Genomic DNA, 24,657 nt, shown 5'->3' with positions numbered 1-24,657 from the left:
ATTATTTTCTGATCCTTACATAGATTCGCACTAGTGAACTCTGTCTCACATCTTAGGGTTATTATTTTCTTAAGCCTTTTAATATATGTTAAACAGTTCTGTACTGCTTATTGTTGCAAATGTTTATTTTAAATCCAAGTAGAAAATACTCAGTATTCCTCCTCCTAGCTCCATTCTGTTTGCTTCCTGCCTCCCTTAACAGTCATTTTATGGTGGAAACCTGTGTTCTAAGATGTTGCTCTCTCTCTTTTTCCTTGTAACAGTGAGAGCCACATATGCCTCAGGCATTCAGTTATTTTAAAAATAATGTTTTTGATTATTAACATAGTAGGGCCAAATCTCCTTGTACATCCTAAATGACTGCTGGCAGGTTCACATCAATTAGTAATTGTTAATTGACTTCCCACCACCAAATGAGAACATGAATTGTAAAGGTTCAAAAATGTCTATTGTCTAGGTCTAGTATCAAGCCCTGTATCTTGCTCTGAAAAATTTTCACACCTGCCATCAATATGTAACATTTATTTTTATAGCAGCCTAATTGTTTTCTATGCAGACCACATTTTCCTACTTAGTGAGATCCCAGGGAGCATAGATCCAGAAGGGACTTTAGAAACATTCTTGTCCAAATCTGCCTAACGTCCCCCATTTTATAGGTGAGGAACTAAGGCCCAAAGGAGTTAAGTGACATATCTAAGGTCAAACATATAGGATAGAATCAAAACTAAAGAAAATGAATTGTTTTTTCTATTTGCTAGTTCCAGTTTTAGATAACTTGAATTCTTATAGGTGAATGGTTGCTCCACATTAGTAATTTTGATCATTAATCAACTGCCTGTAAAAGGCAGAAACCACCTTGCTTGTAATTCTTCTGCATGCCTTCACTAGGTGTCTGAAATGAAAACTCATCAATTTAATAGTAACGTGTTGATGCTTGAGTATCCTGTCTTTCTCATGCCACAGCATGCGCTTTACTATGTACTGTGACCATTCAAAGTGGTCACCAACTTTCTAGGGTGCCAAACTTTGAATTGCAGTCAATTCATAGTTAACTAAAGCTTCAAAGAAAAGACCAATTAGAATCTCAATGAGCAGCTATATGAGAATTCTTAGCTTAGAAGTGTGTCCCCTTGACTCCTTTTTCCCCTCCCAGAGAGCCACCCAGTATGATGATTTTTAAAAGAAAAAGAGAAAGAAGAAAGTAAAAAATCATCAAAACTGATCAATATATAAAAATAATTAACAATATAATGCAGTGTTACTCATTGATGGATCCCCCTCTCCACACACTTCACAAAGGAATGGAGGAAAGCGTTTTCTCATTTCTTTTTTTTCTCATTTCTTTTTTGAGGCCATAATCTGTTCTTTCTGATGTTTTGTAGTTGTTCTTTTCGTTTCCATTGTTTTAGTTAAGTCTGATTACTTCACTTTGCATCAGTTCATGTAAATCTTTCCATGCTTCTCTGTATTAATCATATTTCTTACAGCATAGTAATATCCCATTATATTGCTGTACCACAAGTTGTTTAGTTATTCCATTTAATGATTATCTATGGGGATCTTCTTTCAATGACCTCCTTAGGGTATGGACATTTAGTTTATTTACATAACTCCAAATTACTTTCTCAAATGTGCTAATTCATAGTTCCACCAACAACATATTATTAGTGTGTCAGTATTTCCACAACTCTTTCAACATTTACTCTTCTATCTTTTGTTATCTTGGCCAATATGCTGGGCATAAGGTAAAACCTCATGCTTGGTTTTGATTTTCAATTCTCTTATTCTTAGTGATTTGGAGCATAGAGCTCACTGGAGCAGCATTCTTACTAGTTTGCAAAGATGACTGAGCAGTAACTCTACCCTGGTAAAACTATCGCAGCAGACGAGCCAAATCAGGTTGAAAGTAACTGAGAGGCCACAAACGTGTCAGTGAGTTGGGGGATGCCAGCCTCCAGCATGGGAAGACTTCCCCTGGTGGGATAGTCATGAAGGTGGCCAAAGCAGGCACTGTGGAGCACTTAAGAGCTTGGTCCAACGTCATCCACTGCATCCTGGGCCATCACCAGGCAGCTTAACTTTTGTCCTGTCGCTGTACTTCAGTGATTCAGGAAGAGAGAGGGAGATTAACCTCTTCCTGCAACTCTGCCTCACTTTAATCCGATTCATACCCAAGTCAAGGTGTCAGCTATGATGTGCTTGGTCCTCTTCGAAAATGAAGAACAAATAACGGCCACATTAGTTTGCAGCCCTTCTGTTGAGTAAAATCCGTTGTTATCCTTTGACTTAGTCTTTTAATCTTTATATCAGAAATCTATGAAACAGCAAACGGAGACTCATAGTGCCATCGATAGCTGATGTGTAGGTAGTATCTTTTTATTTTTTAAATTTTTCATTTTTAACACAGTTCATATCACATCGCACAATTCCAACTTTTGGTCAGGTGATATTTCTTTTAAAGCATTTACAATATAGACCACAAAAGGATTTTTTTAAAAACATTACCCAAATGAGACAAATAATAACCATGTATGCTGACTTCACAAGCCCTTCACCTAATTGTCTGCACACTATTACTGAGAATTAAAGGACCCTGACTTATTGTTGTTGGCCTAAAAGCTTAACTTTAGACTTGACCTCGGATGTTCCTTTATCAACAATCTATTGATCTGGTATTAAACTGGAAGACCTTTTGACTATAGGAAATTGCCACTAGGACATTGCAGGGAAACAGTATCTCCCCAACTTCATGTCAGTTTCAGGCAGTAGATTGTCAACCTGCATTCAGTGAGACTTAGAGTCTGCCAGGTGTCAGTGGAGAAACTGAGTCAGGAGAATCCTGCCTCAGGCCATGCTGAACAGCTGCTCTCCCACCTGGGGCTATTGCTGGAGAAACCCCTGTTCCCTCTCACCCAGCTGAAAAAGCCCTCCCCCACTGACCTTCTGAGCTTTCTTTATCACTTGTAGGTTGAGGGTATCTGGGACCTTCCTTGCTAGGAACTCTGCCTAGAGGTCTGTTAAGGTCCTGTTCCTCCCAGTGCTGTGTGGCCAGGGCTGGGTTCCACTCCACTCAACATCCCATGAGATAGACCTTTCCTGTTGGCCTTCTGGGTTACCTTTGGCTGGAAACCTCTTTCGCTCTGTTGTTCTGTGGCTTCTGCTGCTCTAGACTTTGTCGAGAGTCCTTTTTACAGGTATTTTGTGGACTGTGGGGGAAGCGCTAGAGTATATGTGTCTTTCTACTCCACCATCTTGGCTCTGCCCCGTTTTAATTTTAATGTACTCAAAGCCCTTGGCATTCTGAATCTCATCAGAACCTCCCAATAACTCTTTGGGCTGGTTCTGTTGTTAGTCTTTTTTCTACATAGTCCATAGCAGTACTAAAGGACTCTAGATTGGTGCTTAAGATGTGCCAAGCACATATGTTAAGCACTAAGACTACAGATACAGACCAAAAGATGTACAGCTGATGCTTTCAAGGGGTTTACATTCTGTTAGAGAAAGATGATTCATAAAAAAAGGAATTAGAAATGGGACTTGAGGGAAGAGGATAAGGCAGGAAAGTAATCTGGGAAGAGTTGGGGCTCAGCTGCATTGGAAAGGATCATTTCAGTTCAGTAAACATTCATTAAGTGCCTACTGTGTACCAGGCACAGTGCTAAATGCTAGGGATACAAATGAGAAGAAAGTCCTACCCTCAAGATCTTAGAATCTAATGGTAACATCAGCACACAAAAAGCAGCCAAAAATGGAGAGGGAGGCCCACTGGGAGTACTAACCTGGAGACCACGATGTCCCCTGGACTCAACACCAAGCAGTGCTACTGACAGATAGTGGAGAGTTACCTGGAAAGTTCAGATCCCAGTCCTCTGTAAAGGAAGACTTTGGTATAGAATGTGTACTTCTCAGAGGGAGGTTTAGAAAGGAACTCAGCAACTAGAGGAATCCATAGGATTGCCAGTGTGAGAAGATTTCTGGTGCAGAGGATGGAGAAGTTGACTGGGGGATGGTCAGAGGCAGAGCCCAGGATTTTGGTATGCAGCATTCTTCCCCTCTATCCCCATTCTTTTCAGTTTTAAGCTCTTTTGATTTTCCAGTGTATGGGCTAACACATTCTTAAAAGTCCTTTCTGGATACACTACCTGTATTAGGCCTTAATCTGATAATAGGCATACCTAGGAAATATTGCAGGTTCTTCCGGACCACTGCAGTAAAATGAGTCACATGAAATTTTTGGTTTCCCGGTGTATGTAAAAGTTACGTTAACACTATACTGTAGTCTGTTAGGTGTGCAAATAGTATTATGTCTAAAAAACCCAAATAGACACACCTTAGTTAAAATACTTTATTGTTAAACAAAATGCTCACCATTATCTGAGCCTTTAGTGAGTCATCACCCTTTTGCTAGCGGAAGACCTTGCCTCAGTGTTGATGACTACTAACTGATCAGAGTGGTATTGCTGAAGGTTGGGTTGGCTGTGATGATTTCTTAAGATAAGACAGCAATGAAGTTTGCTGCATCTATTGACTCTTTCATTTGAACTCTTAAAGGCCATAGCAAGGCTATTCATTGACCTCCTTTCAATTTTGTATCTCAGGAAATGGGGAAGCTCTTGGAGGGTGGAGCACTCAGAACACACACAACAATTATCAATTACGTTCATGGTCTTATATGGTCGAGATTCATAGTGCCCCAAAACAATTATAGCAGTAACCTCAAAGATCTCTAATCACAAAGATCACCATAACAGATATAATAATGAAAAAGTTTGAAATAAGAGACACAATATGAACATATGCTACTAGAAAAATGGCACTGATAGATTTGCTCGATGCCACAAGGTATGCCTGTAATTCAGTCAAGGTTGGAGAAAAGCCTGGGTGAAATTCCTTCACTGACCAAATTAGAATAAGCATTGTAGCAATAGGATGTATGTGAGTAATATATATCAATATATAGTAAATTCATAGTTTTAATTAATTTTAATTAATCCAGTATACTCTACCTCACGTTCATCTTATATCAAACATTATATTTAATCAAGAATGTTGTATATTCCAATTTCAGCACATTAATCCCAGTAATCAGATATAAAAATAAACTTTGCATTCTAAAAACAATTATTGTAGGCACAGATTTCCTTCATTTTTCTGATTATACATAAACATTGTGGATATTTGCAATGCTACCTGGGTAACTTCTCTCTTTTGCTCACAATGTGTATAGTAATTTAACTAATACATGATATTACATTTGTAAATATAACAATTGATACTAACCCCAATAGTGCTTCCAACTTTTAATAGATAATAGGGTTCCTCCACCATTACCTAAAAACCCCAGATGACAATATTCTTTACAAGACATACAACAACTCACCTATTATACTTTTGCATGATTATCAGGTTCCAATCTTGGATTGCCATGTTAACAGTGGGTTGCCACTTTACCTTAAAGGTCTCCAAATTTGATTTGGGCTGTTGTATTTGGAGACAGTTCTTTGGGAGGACATTCCATAGTGTGTAGTGTCTCATGCGGGGGGGCGGGGGGGGGGGGCTGTCAACCTTTGATTTCTGACTAGTATAATTAAGAATGATGTACTGGCATACTCCATCTAGTCAAATCTCATTTGAACCAAGTAAGCATTTCGGTGCCTGTTATACAGTGCCACTCTAAGTGCTGGCAGTACAAAGACTAAAAAACATAGTTCCTTTACTTGAGATTCTGTGGGAGAGAAATTCAATGTAAAATCTATGCAGAGTAATTTTCAGGAGGAGGACACATGTTTAATATGAGGAGCAGTTTATTAACAATAGAACAAGACTTCCAGAAAGCCCAAAGGGAAAAACCAGTGTAGTCTAGGGACAATTGGTGGCCCTTTCTCCAGGCAGCAGTATGTCAGGTATCATTTCAGCCTCTGAGTCACATTCACAGAATCTCAGAATTGAAGATTCAAGGCTAGGCAGGCAACAGGGCTTGAGAGAGCTTTGTCTTGAGCAGGGACCAAAAACTAGCTGTCCACCCTGTAGCCTTCTTCCCTGTACTGGTGACCAGTCTGAGTCCCACCTCCCTCATCCACCTCTACCCCAGCATAAATTCTTCAACATTCAAGAGAGCCCTAGTGTAAAGCAGCCTTAACTGATGATTGACAGTTCTCAGAACTCCACAGACCCCCTTCCTTGTCACCTTTCATAAATACCCAGAGACTGGCTATTTATTCTGCTGTGGTATTCATGTAGTCCGTCCTTTGTTTCCCAGCTTTTGTTCATGGACCACTAATCAAATCAACATCACCATGAGTAATAAGATGATAAGAGACAATTCACTTCACTGGAATTCCATTCAGTATCCATATGATCCTGGGTCATCGCCCACCTAGGTCAAAACTCCCTTTCCTTACTACCATTCTCTGATCCCTCATGCCCACCCTCCTCAACCCCTCTTCCCATGTCCTTATTCCACTCTGTCCAATTATTTGTGTCTTCTTGAAGTCTTACTCTTACTGTTAAGTAACTTTCTTTCATATTAGACACATGCCCATTCCTTGGAAATTATCTCATATATGTTTCAGTCACTCAAGTCTTTTAATTATTAAGTGCCTACTATGTGCCAGAATTTTGGTAAGTGCTGAGGTAACAAAAAAGGCAAAAACCAGGCACTGTTCTCAGGGACCTCAGTCTAATGAGTGAGACAACATGCAAACAACTATGTGCCAGAAGATATACAGGTTAAATGGCATTCCCCATGCCTGAGGTTCAGCCGATGATAACTCTCAGAGGTGGGAGATGATACAGTGTCACAGGTGAGGAACAGCACCTGCCAGCCCCCGCATGTAAGCCCTTTGAGCTATTTCTAGTTGTTTCACCCAGTTCCTCATATGACAGGGTGCTATATGGTGGATTGACTTGGAGTCAGGAACACCTTGGTTTGAAAACTAACTCTAGCTTTATGATCCTAGAGAATTTATTTGGGCTCTCAGCCTTGGTTTTTTCATCTGTAAAATGGAGATAGCCCTCATGGGGCTATTATAAAAAAATGAAATGATGCCTATAAAATGCTTTGTAAAACTTAAATTGCTGTATAAATTTTAATTATAATATGACGTGTCTTTGAGGGCATTAACAATTTCTGGATACTCTTGAATTTACAAATGTCCTTTCTAAAATGTGGGGCCCCAAACTGAACACAATACACTATATGTATTCAGGTAACAGGGTAGGTGGCTAAGTAGTGAGTCCAGTCAGCTGCATAAAGCTTAAAGAGATCTTGAAAGAGTCAGGCATCTCAAACATGTCTTCCTCCTCAGTGTCCTCCATTCCCTACCTAAGGGTCAAGGCAAGGTCCATCTTAATTAAATCCAAGAAGGTAAATTTGCTACCCTAAGTATCATTGATATTTGATAGAACAGACTTAAATAAACTTATTTAAAACTTATTCAGTGTAACTTAGTCAAAAAATAACTGGATAGACAGAAGGGGGAAGGGAGCTGTGAGTAGTATTGTACCTTAAAAAGCTGCTCAGAATTAAGAACAGGACATTTTGGTGAAGAGAAATAGAGTCAGAAACAAGAAATTCTTACATACAAGATGGCAAACTTAATGGAGAAGTGTTATGTATGTTGTGAGCACTCCACTAAAAGACCATTCCTTGCTGTCTGTCTGTCTGTCTCCCCCCTGCCCCAAGCCTTCCTGTTTGCTGAGACACAACACTAACTAAGATAGTAATTTTTTAAGTGAAGAAAAGGTATCAGAGGCCATAGATGTTCTGAAAGTAGAAATAGGAAGACACAGAAATCATTTTAATTTAATATAGGATGAAAAGTGAAGAGTCTAGGATAAAGTAAGGGTTACAAACATGGAGATGGAAGGATGGTGTTTCCTTTGACAGAAATAAAGTCTGAAAAAGATTTTTTTTTTTTGCAGGGGGAGGAAAGATAAGTTCAGTTTTAGATATGTTGAGTTTATGATGTCATCAGAATATCCAGTTTGAAACATCCCATAGGAAATTGGTGATGTATGGGATTGACGCTCAGGAGGAAAGATTGAGAGGAGTGTTTTTTTTTTTAATCATGGAACTGGAGTTCTCATGGGCACCATGGAAGAGGTGGGGCGTAGGTGAAGTGAGATTGAAGGGGATGAGGATGAGAGAAAAGCAGGAGGGGGGCTGTTAGCAGTTTTCTCCTAAGTGGCTGGTGACAAATAGGTGGATAGAGAAAGAAATAGGAGAAAGCCAGAGATAGTACCTGAGTGGCTGCTAGAGACCAGGTAGGGTAGTGATGGTAGTAGGGTTAGTGGGTAATTACTCCTGCTGATAGAGTTCTTGAATTGAACCAAATTTTTCCTTTCTATTCTTTTTTCCCTTTTAAAAATTATTTTAATATTAAATTATGAACATGACAAATATGAATAAACACGAACATTTCTCTATATGCAGGGAACAGAAAAAGATTATACTTGAAAGCATATGTCTTTCTTATATACAACTTGAGGGCAGTTTGTTTGTTTTTTTATGATATAATAAATTCAACACATTAGTTCCTGAGCTGTCCTTGCATCTCCCACTGAACTTCCTTCTATACTCTTCTGGGCACTAAAAAGATACGTATTTTTTATTCTGAATCTAATGAATACCATTAAAATTTTCTTTGTACAAAACAGAACAGAATAAAAGAGCTAGATGTAAAACTGAATCTCTATATTATGTACACCTCGTATGCATGCAATCTCTATTACACCTGTTTTTAAAGCTGACCTGCTCTATTTCCTTCTGAACGTCCTTTGTCTTCTCTGTATTTTTTAAATGCTTCAGTGAGCCTCTTTTCTCCTTAAAAAACAAACAGTACCAGTACCTATCATTTCCCTCCCAAATCTCCTAATAAAGAAAAACACATTTCTTGAAACAAATAAGCATAGAAAGGCAAAAACAAATCTATACATTTAGCCCTATTCAAAAATGTATGTATCATTCTGTATCTTGAGTCTGTCAATGGCCCCTCTGTTAGGAGGTGGATAGCATTGATCATCTATCGTCTGTTAATTTCTATTATGTACAGCTTGCTTTTCATACATAAGTGTGTATATGTGTATATATGTATGTATGTATGTAATAAATTCAACATATGACTTTCAAAGCTGTCCTATTTATCTGCAATTTAACCAGCCTTCTGTTCTCTCCCCACCTTTTTTTAAAGAACCCTTAATCTTGTCTCCTGCACCCTCAATCTTCCTACTCCAACTGAAAAGAAAAGCAAAATCTTTGTAACAAATGTGCATTTTATCTTCAAGCAAAACAAATTCTCATACTGATTCTGTCCAAAAATGTCTATTTCATTCTGCTTTTTGAGTTGCCACCTCTCAGGAGGTGGTTAGCATTCCTCAGCTGTGCATGGTGACTGCACCCATCAGAGTTGTTAAACCTTCTTTACATTGTGGTTGTTATTGCATAAATTGCTCTCCTCATCCTGTCTTCATTTCATCAGTTTTTGGTATATGTTTTTGTGCCAGGTGTTCTTACTATACCACCTTAGTAAATACTCCTTTCCCAAAGCTAATTAAGTGGCAGATTGGTAATGGATGCAGAGGTGGGGGGAGAGAAGGGTTACACTGCATATGGACTCATGAATAGCAGTAAAGTCCCCTATCTTGCAGAATAATCCCTAGAACCTTGAAGCGGGGAGTAGTCAGCCAGCCTCTGGGGCCTTAGACTTTCCAGTGGGAATTGGGGAAAGGAGCCTCCAGAAGGGGTGCTACAGATATAAAACTGAAGACTGAGACTATAGAACATATGACATATCTAAACCCAGTGCTCAGAGTTTGGAGTCAAGCTATATACTTTGCCTGGATGATCCAATATTGTTATAATAGTTTTTAGACTCAGGACTCTTCTAGTACTCGGCTCCCAGTTCTAATATATTCTCTCTGAAGAGGGGAATAGGTGTAAGACAATGAAACTTTTATGCGAAGACTCTTATCTGTAGCCACACTAATAGAGTAGAGACGTAGGCCCTTATTCTTATTTCAGAAGTTTCAGTTAGCATTCATTTATGACTTCCAAACAGGGGAGGAGCAGTAACTTGGGAAGGAGATTTGAAAACTGGGAAGAGGACCAGAGAAGGAATGTAGGAGAAACTGAAGAATGACTTTAGCAGAAGAGAAAGTTGGATCAGAGGAGAAGCCTAGAGGGAAATGAAGATATGAGATTAGGAAGAGGTTAGGAGGTCATGGCATTAAAGCAAGATGGACAGAGCTTCAGACTCCTACATACAACGCATATTAACTTGACTTCTCAGTGCCACAGATAGCTCTGTGGATGTAATCTTTGGAGCAGTTGCCAGCCTGCATTTGTGGAGGAAATTTCTTGCACCATTGAAATTGCAAGTCTAGTTTTAACCTTCCCTCCTTAAATTAAGTTTCCATCAGCTAAAATCCTGTCTTCTGTCAGAGGCCTTTCTTATTCCCCCAACCTCTCTGAGATGACCTTCTGTTTTACAGTCATAGCTTCTATACACCTAGTGATTTGTGCCGTCTCCCACATTAGAGTATGAGCTCCTTGAGGGAAAGAACCATTTTTTACCTGTTTGGTATCCTCTATGCTTAGTATGTGTGATGGTTGACTGATTCAGTCATTCAACAAAACTTTAGGGAGCCAGCCACCTAACTTTCCTCTGGTCAGTACTAACAAGGAAGGCAGAGACTGAAAGTCTCACTTCCAGAAAGCATGGCAAACCGAACTTTGCAGTGACCTGAGAGTGTGTGATGTTTATACTTCTGTCAGTGAAGTGACTGGGCTCTCTCCTAGAAGAGAACATCGAGAGCATTGGGTCATGAGGGAAGAGGAAGTCTGTCTTTTACTGTGGAAAGAGCAGTAGCACGGAAGGACACGAGGTCAAAGCCTACCTCTGGTGTTAACTAACAGGAAACCTTAACCAAATCACCTAACCTTCCTGGGCCTTAGTTTCCTTAGCTGTAAAATGAGAAGGTTGGAGTAAATAGCTTCCAAGATCCCTTCTAGCTCTACATCCTATCCTGTTCCTATGAAGGGCTTCAGTGTGAAAACCAGAACTGTGTAAGGTTGGAAGAATGTGACACAGCAGAGAAATGGAAGAGTGACCATTATTAAACTCTTGGAGTTAAGTGACAGGAAACTCTTCCTAAAGAAGCCAGAGCTGGACCTGCTAAAGGAGAAATAACTGCTTGTTTTCCCAGTCGTGATAAGCTACCATAGCCTTCTCCCACTCTGAACATGGGGTTGGCCAGTGAAGAAGGAAATAAGCATATGCCAGGCAGTGCGGATACAAATACAAAGAAAGATAGTGTCTGCTCTCAAGGAGCTTATATTCACACAAAAGGAGAAGAGAAATCCTTATGTTTTGAAGCTGGAAAAGGCAGGAACATGTCTTGGAGGAGAATGAAGGCAAGCTGTCCTGGACCCTCACACAAAATTAACCTTTAGGAAGAACTTACCAGTGGGAGGAGGGATGGGCCTTGTGAAGGAATATTTCAGGATAAATAGACCACTGGGATAGTAGGCTGTTCCAGGGCAAGGACCTGGTGCTGCAGGTACTTCCAGGATGAACTAGCAGTAGAAAAGACATGGTTTTGAAGTCCAGAAAGTCAGGGACAAGGAAGAGAAAAGAAGGAAGCCTGGCTGAAATTAGAGTTAGGAATTATGGGCCCAGTTTTTGTCTTCCTCCACCGTCATCCCCAATATATGATAAGCTCTGGCCTCTCCCTCCTCTGACAAGGATTACCTTTCCCTAAAAGGAGACAAAGATGTCCCGGTGCCTTGATTGGCCCTGGCTTCTCTTATGCAACCTCCTGGGCATCTAAGGTCATAAAATCCACTACAGAGGAGTATAGATCTATCAGACTTGGTGAGTGTCATAGACCACCTAAGTTGCCATATCCTATTGGCCTGCTGACCAGATGTGTTTTCCTGAGAAGGAGAGGGAGGCCAAGTCTATTAGAGCTGAAGATGAGTGCTACTATATCTTTGTTGCAAATCATTGCTGTGTTAGGACAAAGCAATGTATTTTTTGTCAACTGTTCAGTAACTTATGAGTGCCTCATTTTGACCCAGAATTGAACTTGAACTAAGAAAATGCTGAACTCCAAAATAGGGAATGTTATATGGATACACAGGTGCTGTCAGGTAAGAGGAGAACCAAAAAGAAACAAATAGTGGTGGTGACTTCCTGCTGAGGGATATTGAGGCAGCTGTTCCTCAGCCTGACAACAATGATAGTTTGTTGTTTCCTGGGTCATGAATCTAAGATATGATAGAGAACCTCCCAAGGCTTATCAGGTCATATAACTACTGTCTACTTGTGATGATCTATAGAGGCATAGATGATACCTACTTCCGAAAGGAATCTAGGAAGGATTGCCAAAAATGACACACTGTTGGGGAGGTGGAGGTAAGACGGCAGAGAAAGGGAGGAACTTGCCTGAACCTCTCCCAGATTCCCTCCATGTTAAATAACACCTCAAAACAGATTCAAGAGTAGCAGAACCCACAAAAGGATGGGGTGAAACAATTTCCCAACCTAAGACAGTTTAGAAGGTCAGCAGACAAGTTGTATCACATTGGAATGAGAGTGGAGTGTGTTCCAGTGTGGGCCTTGCCCCAACAAACCAACAGTAGGCCTTAGGAATGACAGAATCAGTGGTGGTAGTGGCTGCTTCTGGAGTTCTCAACCCACAGATGGTAATGGTTTGGACAACTGGTCAGAAGAAAATTACAGGGGCCCCTCTGCTGGCACTGGGTGTAGGATTTCATCACATTGTCCATAAGTGGATCTGGGTCACAGTCCTGGATTGTAGTACCAGGATAAAGAGGAGGGCCAGTACATCAGAACTTGTGGCTGCAGGGGAGCAGAAACCCTGGTCACAGGTCCAGGGCAGAAAAGAGTGCTCACTCATAGACCAGAACACAGTCCAGGAGAGAAGTAAGTATTTCTTGCCTTAGATCATACCACTTTGGAAGTATTGAGAGCTTACAAATACCCAAACCCAGCCCTGAAAACAGTCCACAGAAAACCTGAAGCTTGAGACAATGACCCCTCCACCTTAGGAGCAAAGCCCAACTTCAATATAAAGCTTAAAAGTCAAGAAATAGGCTGCAAAAATGAGCAAACAGCGGCACCAAAAGATCCTGACCATGGAAAGTTACTGTGGTGACAGCCTCAGAAGAAGACAGCAAAGCCAAAACTGCTACAGTCAAATCCTCAAAGAAAAAAATATGCATTTGTCTCAGGCCCCAAAAGAATTCTTGGAATAGTTTGAAAAGGATTTAAAACATCAAATAAGAGAGGTAGAGAAAAAAACTGGGAAAAGGAATGACAATGATGCAAGAAAATCATGAAAAAGTCAACAGCTTAGTAAAGGAAGCCAAAAAATTACTGAAGAAAATAACACCTTGAAAAACAGAATAGACCAAATTTTAAAAGGGCACAAAAATCCACTGAAAATAAGAACTCCTTTAAAAGCAGAATTGGCTAAATGGAAAAAGAGGTACAAAAATTCACTGAAGAAAAAGCTCCTTAAAAAGTAGAATTAGGTAAGTGGACTCCCTGAGATATTAAGAAGCAATAAAACAAAATCAAAACAATAAAAAAAGAAGATGTGAGATATCTCATAAAAACAACTCACCTGGAAAATTGATTGAGCAGAGATAATTTAAGAATTATTAGACTACTTGATAAAAAAAGAGCCTAGACATCATCTTTCAGGAAAAAATTACCCTTATATTTTAGAACCAGAGGGTAAAACAAATTGAAAAAAATCTACCAGTCACTTCCTAAAAGAGATTCCAAAATGAAAACTCCCAGGAATATTATAGCCAAATTCCAGAGCTCTCAGATCAAGAAGAAAATATTGCAAGTAGCCAGAAAGAAACAGTTCAAATATTGTGGTGTCACAGTCAGGATGACACAAGTTTTAGCACCTTGTACATTAAAGGATTGGAGGGCTTGGAATGTGATATTCTGGAGGGCAAAGGAGCAAGGATTATAACCAAAAATTTCCTACCTAGCAAAACTGAGCATAATCTCAGGGGAAAAAAAAAATATTCAATGAAACAGATTTTCAGGCATTCCTGATGAAAAGACCAGAGATGAATAGAACATTTAACTTTCAAATACAAGACTCAAGAGAAGTATAAAAAGGGAAACAGAAAAGAGAAATTAAAAGGAACTCAATAAGGTTCAACTGTTTATATTCCTACATTCCAACTCCTAAAAAAGTTTTCATTATTAGGGCAGTTAAAAGGAGTATATGTAGACAGATCGGCACATGGATTTGAGTTAAATATGATGGGATGATCTCTAAACAAATAAAATTAAAGAGTGCGAAAGAGAAATACACTGGGAGAAGTGGGAAGGGAACAGTAGAATGGAGCAAATTAACACGTAAAAGAGGCACAAAAGAACCTTTATATCGTGTAGGGGAAGATGGGGGAGTGAGTGGGAACCCTTCAACTTTATTCTCATTGAAATTGGCTCAAAAGGGAATTACTTACATGCTCAGTTGGATATAGAAATTTGTCTTACCCTATAGGAAATTAGGAGGAGAAGGAGATAATGGGTTGGGGGTAAATGGGTGGGCATATTGGGGGAAGCAATAAGATGCAAAATACTTTTGCAGATGGATAGAATGAAAGGAGAGAGTAGGATAAATGGGGGAATAGGTTGGAGGGAAATACAGTTAGCAGTTATAAGTGAAATAAATTTTTAAAGCAGTATCTTTGATAAAGGCCTCATAATTCAAATATATAGAGAAGTGAGTCAAATTTGTAAAAATAAGAGCCATTTCCCAATTGATAGTCAAAGGACTTGAACACACAGCTTTCAGACAATGTAATCAAAGCTATCTACAATCCTATGAAAAAAATGCTCTAAATTACTATTGATTAGAGAAATGTGAATTAAAACAACTCTGACATGCCATCCTTTACCTACCAGATTGGCTAATATGATAGAAAAGGAAAATGACAAATATTGGAGGGCATGTGGGGAAATTAAGACACTAATGCACTATTGGTGGAGTTGTGAAGTGATTGAACCATTTTGGAGAGCAATTTGAACTATGCCCAAGGGCTATAAAACTATACATATACTTTGATCCACCAGTACCACCCAGTGCTACATCTATATTCCAAAGGGATAAAAAACAAAAGAGAAAAGGATCTGTCTATATATACAAAAATATTTATAGCAGGTCCTTTAGTGGCAGCAAAAAATTGGAAATTGAAGGGTTGCCCATTAATTGGGGAATGACTGATCAAGTTATGGTATATGATTGTGATGGAATACTATTAATGAAAAATGATGAACAGGATGCTCTCATAAAAACTTGGAAAGACTTACATGAATGGATGCAAAGTAAAGTGAGCAAAACCAGGAGAACAGGAAATACAGTAATAGAAATATTGTACAGTGATCAGCTGTGAATGACTTAGCTATTCTGTACTGTGATCCAAGGCAGTTCTGAAGGATTTATAATGAAAAATGCTTTTTATTTCCAGAGAAAGGACTGATAAAACCAGAATGAAGATCAAAGCATACTTCTTAAACTTTTTTTTTTTTGGTTTGTGTCTTCTTTTTTCACACCATGACTAATATAAAAATATGTTTTATATGACTGCACATGTGTAACATATCAAATTACTTGTCTTCTCAATGGGGAAGGGGGGGAAAGGAGGGAGAGAATTTGGAACTCAAAATTTTATAAAGTGAATGTTAAAATCGTTATTAAATGTAATTGGAAAAATAAAATATTAAATATTAAATGGCAGATTATTAGGTAAGAAACAGGTGGTGTTTTTTATCATTGATACTGATTCAAGAAAAGAATTTCAGAAGAGAGGCAGATTTGGGAAATGAACTTGTAGTTAAGAAGCTGGTATTAGAAATGGGATTTACCTAGCATAAATTATGGAAATGATAAGATCCTAGTGAAGAATAGGATATTTCCATAAGTGCTGGCAATAACACAAGTGTACTAAGCCTAGCAAATCTAATCAGAAGGTCTTTAAATTGAAAAGAAAGGGAAAGAGAGAAAAGTGCCTGCCTATCATCATCAGGCTTCATGTCACAGAGAATAGCTACAGTGTAGGAAGGACAGAAGTAGAAGTTCCAGAAATAAAACCCATGGCCACAGATGTCAGAGCTCCAAGCAAATAAGCACATTTGATCTCACTGGGATTCTTGTTGGTGCACTGAATGGAAGATGGCTCTGAGGAGGTAAACTTTATCCAAAAAGAATATTCACATAAAAGGGGATAGTGATCATTATGGGAAGAGTAGCGTTACATTTTATTAAGATAAACTCACCTGAGGAAATCTAGAAACCAGAGTAAAGGAATGTGGTAGAGGAACTTTGGGGTAAAGATCAATAATGAATGCAGAAACAGAAGCAATGTCATCAAACTATATGGTGGCATACCCAGACAGGAAGAGCAAACGTGAGAAATCTGGAAAATGAATCAGAAGCCTTACCTGAAGGTGTGACTGAGTAGGAATAAGAGACTTTTCAGAGATGCGTAAGTTCGTAATTCCTGCCAAAAGAAAAGCAGCTAACATTTTGTTGTCCTGCATTAATTCGGATTTCATTTTTTAAAAGCTAGAGGAATAAGTGAAGAGAACTTTTTTTTTTTTGGTTCTGAATTATTCTCTCATAAGGAGGAATGGAGGAAATAGCAGAGGTGGAAATGATGAGGAGTTTGGAAGTGGGTAGAATTGACCATTCCATCTTAGAACTTGTGGTGGATAAGAAGAAAGCTAGCCAGAACTGGACATGCACCCCAGACTGTAGGAAAACAAAGAATTTCGAAGGCTTCAGATAAAGGATATATTGAATCCCATAATCTAAATTCTTCAGAGGGCCACAAGGACTGAGAAGCTGACAAGGGTGAAACCCCAAAGACACAAAGTAAAGCCAGTGGGCAGAAAAAGAAGAAGCTGCAACAAGACTGATGATGATATACAGCAAACTTTTAACCAACTGAAAGTTTAAAGATATGTACAAAAAATGGAATAGAAAACATAAAATGAATACAAGAGCATGACTTGGCAAGGCCCTGTCAGAGCAAGTATCAAGAGGATGAAAGCTCAGAAAAAGTTGAGGCTGCTGAGGAAAGCTGAGGACAATGAAACAAAAAAGATGTTTTTAAAAAGCTATTTTGGTGAAAGGGGGAGGACCAAAGAAGACATTGTACCATTGTTCAAGGTGAAGGAAATGATAACTAAGGAGACAAGGCACAACATCTTGATCTTACTTTGCTTCTGCTTTTTCTGCTAAGGAGAATGAGTTTGGTAAGAGAAAAGACAGAACAAAACTGGCAAATGGGGGGTTGATATTCAAGATGATTAGGACTAGAGAGTGCTTAGCTGCCTTCAGTTAAATCATCAGCCCCAGAAGAATTCTCTACTAGAGTACTGAAAGAGCCATGAGATGTGATTGCTGAACCACTCACTGTTAGTGACCTTGAAATAATCATAGAGAACAGCTGAAGTACTCTAGACCTACTTAAGGAAAAATGTTCTACACTTTTCAAAAAAAAATTCAGAGTAGAATAATCTGTAGACTCTAATCCAGTGAAGTTAAATTTCACTTCCTGGCAAAATTCTAGAGCATATTATTTTTAAAAATGAATATATCAAAGTGGAATTGGCGATAACAAAGAATCAACACGTCTATGTTATGGGAGAAATATCTCTTATCTGAGTTATTGTTTGTCCTTTGTTCTCAAAAGAGGACTATGACATCAGGAAGCTGATGCCATAACTTGCAAGTGAATTGGATTTAAGTGAGGGTAGGCTGTGGAAAGTCACTAGCCTCATTTTCTTCTCTGGAGCCATCTGGGATCAGTGGCAAACTATAATAGATCAGGACAACTGAAGATGGCCCCAGATGCAGCGGGAAACCTTGGCCTTTTTAAGCTAAGGTCTTTCCCAGATCTCAGTTTGACTGAAACAATGTTCATGCAGTGATTAAGGCTCGGTAAAAAATGAGACAAAGAATGGCCTCTTTGACCTAGTAAAAAAAAAAAAATCAATCTGGGAGGGAAAGACCTTCAGGATTTCTTGCTAAAACAGAAACAGTTGATATTTACATTCACTCTGAACCATCAGGGCCCAAACAATGACCTCTAAGTGGGGCTTGTGCTGGGACCTATTGTTGGACAATCAAGGAGAGCCAGAGTGAATTAGGTTTAAGGTATGGTCCTTAAAAAATAAATCTAGTGGGTAAACCTCAAGATATCTTTTGAGGTTTCAATAATCAAAATGCACATTCCTTTGGGCAGACCACCTACAGATAAAGGTATGATAGAAGAAGGAAGAAAGGAAAGGAGAGGAGAGGAAAGGAGAAGGAAGGAAGGAAGGAAGGAGGAGGGAGGAGGGAGCTTCATTGTCCAACTGGAACAGACCAGTTGGGTCCCCAGTGGAGCAGCTCATGCTCCTCACCATTGTTTCTCATTCATTCTTGAAGAGAGGACCATGATATCAGAAAGCTGATACCATTCCCCAATTGATAAATGGTCAAAGGATATGAACAGACAGTTTTCAGAGGAAGAAATTAAAGATCTCTATAGTCATATGAAAAAGTGCTCTAAATCACTATTGATTAGAGAGATGCAAATCCAGACAACTCTGAGATACCACATCACATCTATCAGATTGGCTAACATGACAAAACAGGAAGATGATAAATGTTGGAGAAGATGTGGAGAGTTGGAACACTAATTCATTGTTGGTGGAGCTGTGAACTCCACCATTCTGAAGAGCAATTTGAAACTATGACCCAGCAATACACTTCTAGGAAGGACTGTATCCCCAAGAGATCATAAAAATGGGAAAGGGTCCCACATGTACAAAAATATTTATAGCAGCACTCTTTGTGGTGGCCAAAAACTGGAAATCAAGGGGATGCCCATCAATTGGGGAATGGTTGAATAAATTGTGGTATATGAATGTAATGGAATACTGTTGTACTATAATAAATGATGAACAGGAAGACTTCAGAGAGGCCTGGAAAGACTTATATGAACTGATGCTGAGTGAAAGGAGCAGAACCAGGAAAACTTTGTACACAGCAGCAACCACAGTGTGCGAGGAATTTTTCTGGTAGATGTAGTACTTCATTGCAATGCAAGGATTTAAATAATTCCCAGTGGTCTCTTAAGGCAAAATGCTTTCCACAACCAGAGAAAGAACTATGGAATTGGATCGCAGAACAAAGTAGATCATTTTCTTTTGTATTATGTTTTGGTTTGTTTTATGAGTTCTCCCATTCATTTTAATTCTTCTATGCAACATGACTAAGGTGAAAAATGCATTTAATAGGAATGTATGTGTAGAACCTATATAAGATTGCACACTGTCTCAGGGAGGGAGCGGGGAGGTAGGCAGGAAGGAGGGAAGGGAAGGGAAAAAAAAATCTAAGATATATGGAAGTGATTGTAGAACACTGAAAACAAATAAAATAATTAAAAAAAAAAAGAAAGCTGATGCCATGATTTTCAAGTGAATTGGATTTAAGTGAGGGAGGGCTAATGGAATCCTGATAAAGCTGCCCCTAGCCCCAATATTCTAAGTTCCTTATGGACCCCACTGAATAGTAGGCATGTCCTAATTTAACCATACAATCTGACTTTAACCACACCATAGGCCCCCAGACTCTATAGCCCCTGCCCCCAGATCCAATTCACATATTTGAACAGGTATATTTTTGTACTCAACCACAATGACATCATCCATTTAGCCCAAGACAGGACAGTAATACCTAACTATCTATCTTGACCAGACAGGACCACAGTAGCTTGGCAGTTAGAAAGCAGCACAACCAGGATATTTGACCACCAAATCATAGAAGAGACCCCCCAACCCTATTATCTAATTCCTTAACAAACCTTTCCTGCCTTTTTAATATTCATAATTTCTGTTATGTAATCAGCATCCATACACCATAAATTTGTCTGTATTATCTTACTAAATCCTGAATAAATGCCTGTACTTGGATTAGAGGTAGTCTGACTCTGAATTCTTTGAGATGGCATACCATGAAACTGGAACAGGACTGTGCAAAGTCACTAGCCTCACTCCTCCAGAGCCATCTGGGTCCAGTGGCAAAATGTAGATCAGAGATGGCCGCTCATGTGGTGACTAACTACCGTTAAATATGTATTTACTGCCTCATAGAAATTACAGAGGTAAAAACCCTAGGTTTTGTCGGTGCTCAAGCATAGATGCAGACCTCAGAGAAAAGCTGAATTCCAATTAGGACTCTTACAGGTCCTCATACGCAAAATTACATCACAATAGAGAAATAATTCTTTTACAAATCACAATCTCATGCCTTCATCTTAAGCTATAACAGTTACAGAAAAGATATATCCATAAACCTAGTGCTTTGTTCAATGTCATCAAAGTTGAGCAAACTCAATTAAACAGTCATAATCTCATACTTCCCTTAAGAAAACAAACTTCATCAAACAAATTGTAACAGCAAGCACCCTGACATACATAGGAGGACCTGCTATACAGGTTCTTAGATCTGCTTTTCTAAAGGGCAAGCAACATTTGAGGGGTCAGCAGTCTACTTTAATCAAGCACAAGTCAGCACCCTGAAATTCCGAGAAAATACAAACAGAAAGACTAACAGACAGGGCTTCCAACTGTCTGATCATATATAATACATGTATAATTATCAGAGAGAGAAACACCAACATCTGGGTTTTCAAAGTCAGGGGTCTCCTTAGCAGCTATCCAGAGTGTCATCTGTTGCAACCCCCATGATCCAGTCTCATTAGAAATTAACAAAAGGTATCTGGGGCTTATTAATGGGCAGAGAAGATCTTTAACTCTTCCTCCCATCCATCATTAATCTTACATTAACATTACACAAACTCAATAGGTAAACTAAGTCAGGTTACAGATTAAACTACATTGAGAGGAGTTACAAATAGGCTGAGGAGAAAGATTTACATGTCTCTAAGGAATTAGAGATAGTTGGGATTCTTCCTCTTTATCTAAGGAATGTTTAAGATTCTAAGTAAAATTTCACATCCCATGGGACAGATTTTGGTAAGTTAAGGCGAACGTTAACCAAAAATTGTAGGAGGAATGGCCCTGAGTCCTGAATAATAAAAGAAAATAAAAAATTCCCCTAGCAGCTACATTACAAAATATCAATAGTATTTTCATAGAGCAATAATGAGACTCAGGAGGAAATAACCATTCAGAATAATAAAATGCACAAAATGTCTGAAAATCAGTTCACTAAGACATACTCAAGACTTACATAAATATAATTACAAAACTTTTAAAAATAATGACTTAATTGTAGGGATAGTTGTTGCTTCTGGCTAGTGTGCTAGGCCATGTCTATATAATCAAAGGCTTAGTGCTATAGCAGTCAGACTACCAAGAGCTAGAAAAAATAATAAAATTCACTTGGAGAAACAAAAGCGCTAAAATCTCAAGGGAAATAAGGAAAAGAAAAGGAGAAATGAAAGGAGAATAGAACTTCCAGGACTTAAATTATTCTCTAAAGCAGTAATCATCAAAAACTATTTGAATATTATAGCCATTCTTGAAAGTAATATTGAACTATGCCTCCAAACTCATTCAACTGTGCACACCCTTTGAACCCAACAATATCAAAACTGAACAGATCAAAGAAGTGGAAAAGGACTTGTATGTTCAAAAATATTTATAGGAGTTCTTTCTGTAGTAGCAAATAGGACTGGAAGAAAAGAATGCTCATCCACTGGAAAATGTTCAAACAAATTGTAGTGTTTTAACGTAATGGAATTGCTACATAAGCAATGATGAAAGATACATTTTCAGTGAAAGCTAGGAAGACCTGACTTGATACAGAGTGAAGTATGTAAAACAAGGAGAACAAGTTTATACAATTGAGAAGATTAATATTAATCCTATATCATTTATTTATTGGTCCTGTTTACAAGTAATTGACTTTGTCCTGTAACTGCTTTAGTCATAGTTCTTTGTCTCTGAACTAAGTTCAGAGTTCAGCTAGCCTGCTCAAGGAAATTAGCTGACCTTGGAGAATGAGAGTGAACAGAAAGGGAGTTTGGCTCTGATATCTTTACTCCAACCAGCCATCCTTCAAGGATGTCTGGTTTGCTGTCCAAAAGTCTGGGCCACTACCTTGAACCTGCACTCAAACAATGAGCATTTCTTGGTCTCATGAGAGAAGGATGTTGCATTGCTACTCCCCATAACCAAACTTCCAGTCAATCATGTTGTTCCCTGTGCCTCAACTCTGTAACCAACTGTGTTACTCTTAATCCCACGAAGTCATCTACCCTGTTCAGTTCTTGGTTCTGGATTCCCCAAAACCTATAAAAGGGGAGCTTTTCTTTTGCTTGGCATCACTGGCATAAATGGAGGCAATCCATTGACCCTTTTATTGATAAGTAGCATGCCCCTGCTTATAAATATTATTTTGCTCAGAGATTTGCCTCAGTGTACCATTTTGTTAAATTCAAATTGTGACATAATGTGGAAAACATTTTGTAAAAACAAAAGAGTTTTAAAGACTTAATTCTGACCAAGGAATTTACCAGTGATGATTCCAGGCTGTACGGCTCCTGACAGAGAGGTGATGGAGTGAGGTTGCAGGATGAAACATATTTTTGGACATGGTCAGTTAGAAGGAATTTATTTTGCTTAACTGCATTTTTTTCTTGACTGAGGTGTGGGGTAGAAGGAAAGAAAATTGATTTCTATTAATTTAAAAAATAAAATAAAGGACCCATTTGATATTGTTTAAAAATATAAAAGGTGATGATAAGAGTAGTAGTAGCCAACATTTATATAATACTTTGAGGTTTACACATCATTTTACATATATTATCTCATTTTATCTTCAATAATCCTAGGAGGTAAGTGCTATTTTCGCCATTTTACAGATGAAACTGAGGCAGGTAAAGTTTAAGTGATTGGACCAGGAGTCACACAGGCATTAAGTGTTTAAGGCTGGATTTGAAATCATATCTTCTCAACTACAGGTCCAGTTCTATATCTACTGCACCACTTAGTAATTTCTAGTCATAGGTTCCCAAAGTAGGCGATACCACTCCCTGGGGGTGCTGAAACGATCTGGGGTGCGGCAATAGTAGTCTTGTGTGCAGTTGAGGGGTGTAGAATAAAAATAAGGGAGCAGTGGAAACATAAGCAAAGAAGAGTAGCCAAGAAAATCTTGAAAAACCATTCCTATATATTTCATCTATTATAATATAGCAAAGTCTAAGTGATGACATTGTTTTCCTAATAAACACACAAAATGCAAGTTGTAACCCAGAAGTGATCTAATCTGAAGACAAGTCTTAACACCAAGTGTTAGCAGGTGAACGTGTTGCACACTGTAGGGAAGTCCAGGATGCTTCAGTAGGAATATGTGCGTGTAATGATTTGTTTACAATATACTATATGGTTATTGTATTGTAATTCTATTGTAATATTGTATCATCAGAATTTCAGTGCAGGAAGAAAACCACAAACATAATAAATTATTAAAGTTTTTTTTTAATTACATTTTTTGAAATGCAAATTTCAAAAAACAGTTAAAAGCTTAAAGAAAGTAGATTTCCAAAGGGGAGCTGGATAATTTTTTTTTAAAAGGGGGCAGCAGGTCAAATAATTTTAGGAATCTGTGTTCTAGATCAGTGAAACAGATAGATTAGGAATAATCAGAAAAAAAATCAATTCAATAACTCAGTCTTGGATGAATGTGAAAACATCAATTCCTTGGAAAAAAATTCCCTATTTGACTAGAATTTCTGGAAAAACTGGAAAGCAGTTTGGAAGGAATCAAATGTAGACCACCATCTTGTATGAGATGCCACAATAATCTCAAAAATAGATAAATGATCTGAACATTAAAGGTTGCACCACAGCAAATTTAGGAGAAAGAAGGAGATCAAGTAGCTATTATAGCTGTTACTAGGGAGAGATTTTTTTTTTATAATACAAATTCTCTCCATCCCATTTCCTACTTAGTAAGAAAACAAGAAAAATAAAATCTGTTATAAATATATATAGTTGAGCAAGACAAATTCTTGAATTAGCCATGTCCAAAAATGAAGTTTCAATCTTCTCTCTGAGTCCAACATCTCTCTATCTGGAGATGGAGAGTTACATTTTATTACAATTTCTCTGGAACTGCAGTTAACTCTATTATATCGATCAGAGTTCTTAAGTCCTTCAAGGTTGTTTCCCTTACATTATCATATAAATTATGTTTTCGCTAATCTGCTCACTTCATTTGGCATCAATTCATACAAGACTTCTTAGGTTTTCCTAAAGCCATCCCCCTCATCATTTCTTACAGCATAGTAGCATTCCATCACATATACATAGCATAACTTGTTTAGCCATTCACCAATTGATGGGTGCCCCTTTAGTTTTTCAGTTCTTTACTACAATAAACAGGTGTTATAAATATCTTTGTACAAACAGATCCTTTTCTCCTTTAATTTCTTTGGTGTATGTACCTATTAGTGGTATTATTGAGTCAAAGGATATTCATAGTTTAATAGCTTTAGGGGCATGATTACATATTGTTCTCCAGAATGACTAGTCCAGTTCACTGCATACTCCACCAGCAGTTCATTAATGCATCTGTTTCCCC

At 38.4% G+C, this 24,657-nt stretch overlaps 1 long non-coding RNA gene across 1 annotated transcript in view; it reads left to right on the top strand.

Moving 5' to 3' along the window:
* Positions 1-24,657, top strand: part of LOC140497682 (uncharacterized) — a 46,945-nt gene that overhangs the window by 12,896 nt on the left and 9,392 nt on the right. The gene's annotated exons all lie outside the window — the stretch shown is intronic.

The sequence above is a fragment of the Notamacropus eugenii genome, chromosome 3, assembly GCF_028372415.1.
Source record: "Notamacropus eugenii isolate mMacEug1 chromosome 3, mMacEug1.pri_v2, whole genome shotgun sequence".
In the NCBI taxonomy this organism is placed as follows: domain Eukaryota; kingdom Metazoa; phylum Chordata; class Mammalia; order Diprotodontia; family Macropodidae; genus Notamacropus; species Notamacropus eugenii.
The sequence above is the reverse complement of the archived record's forward strand: the minus strand, read 5'-3'. Positions and strand labels throughout refer to the sequence as shown.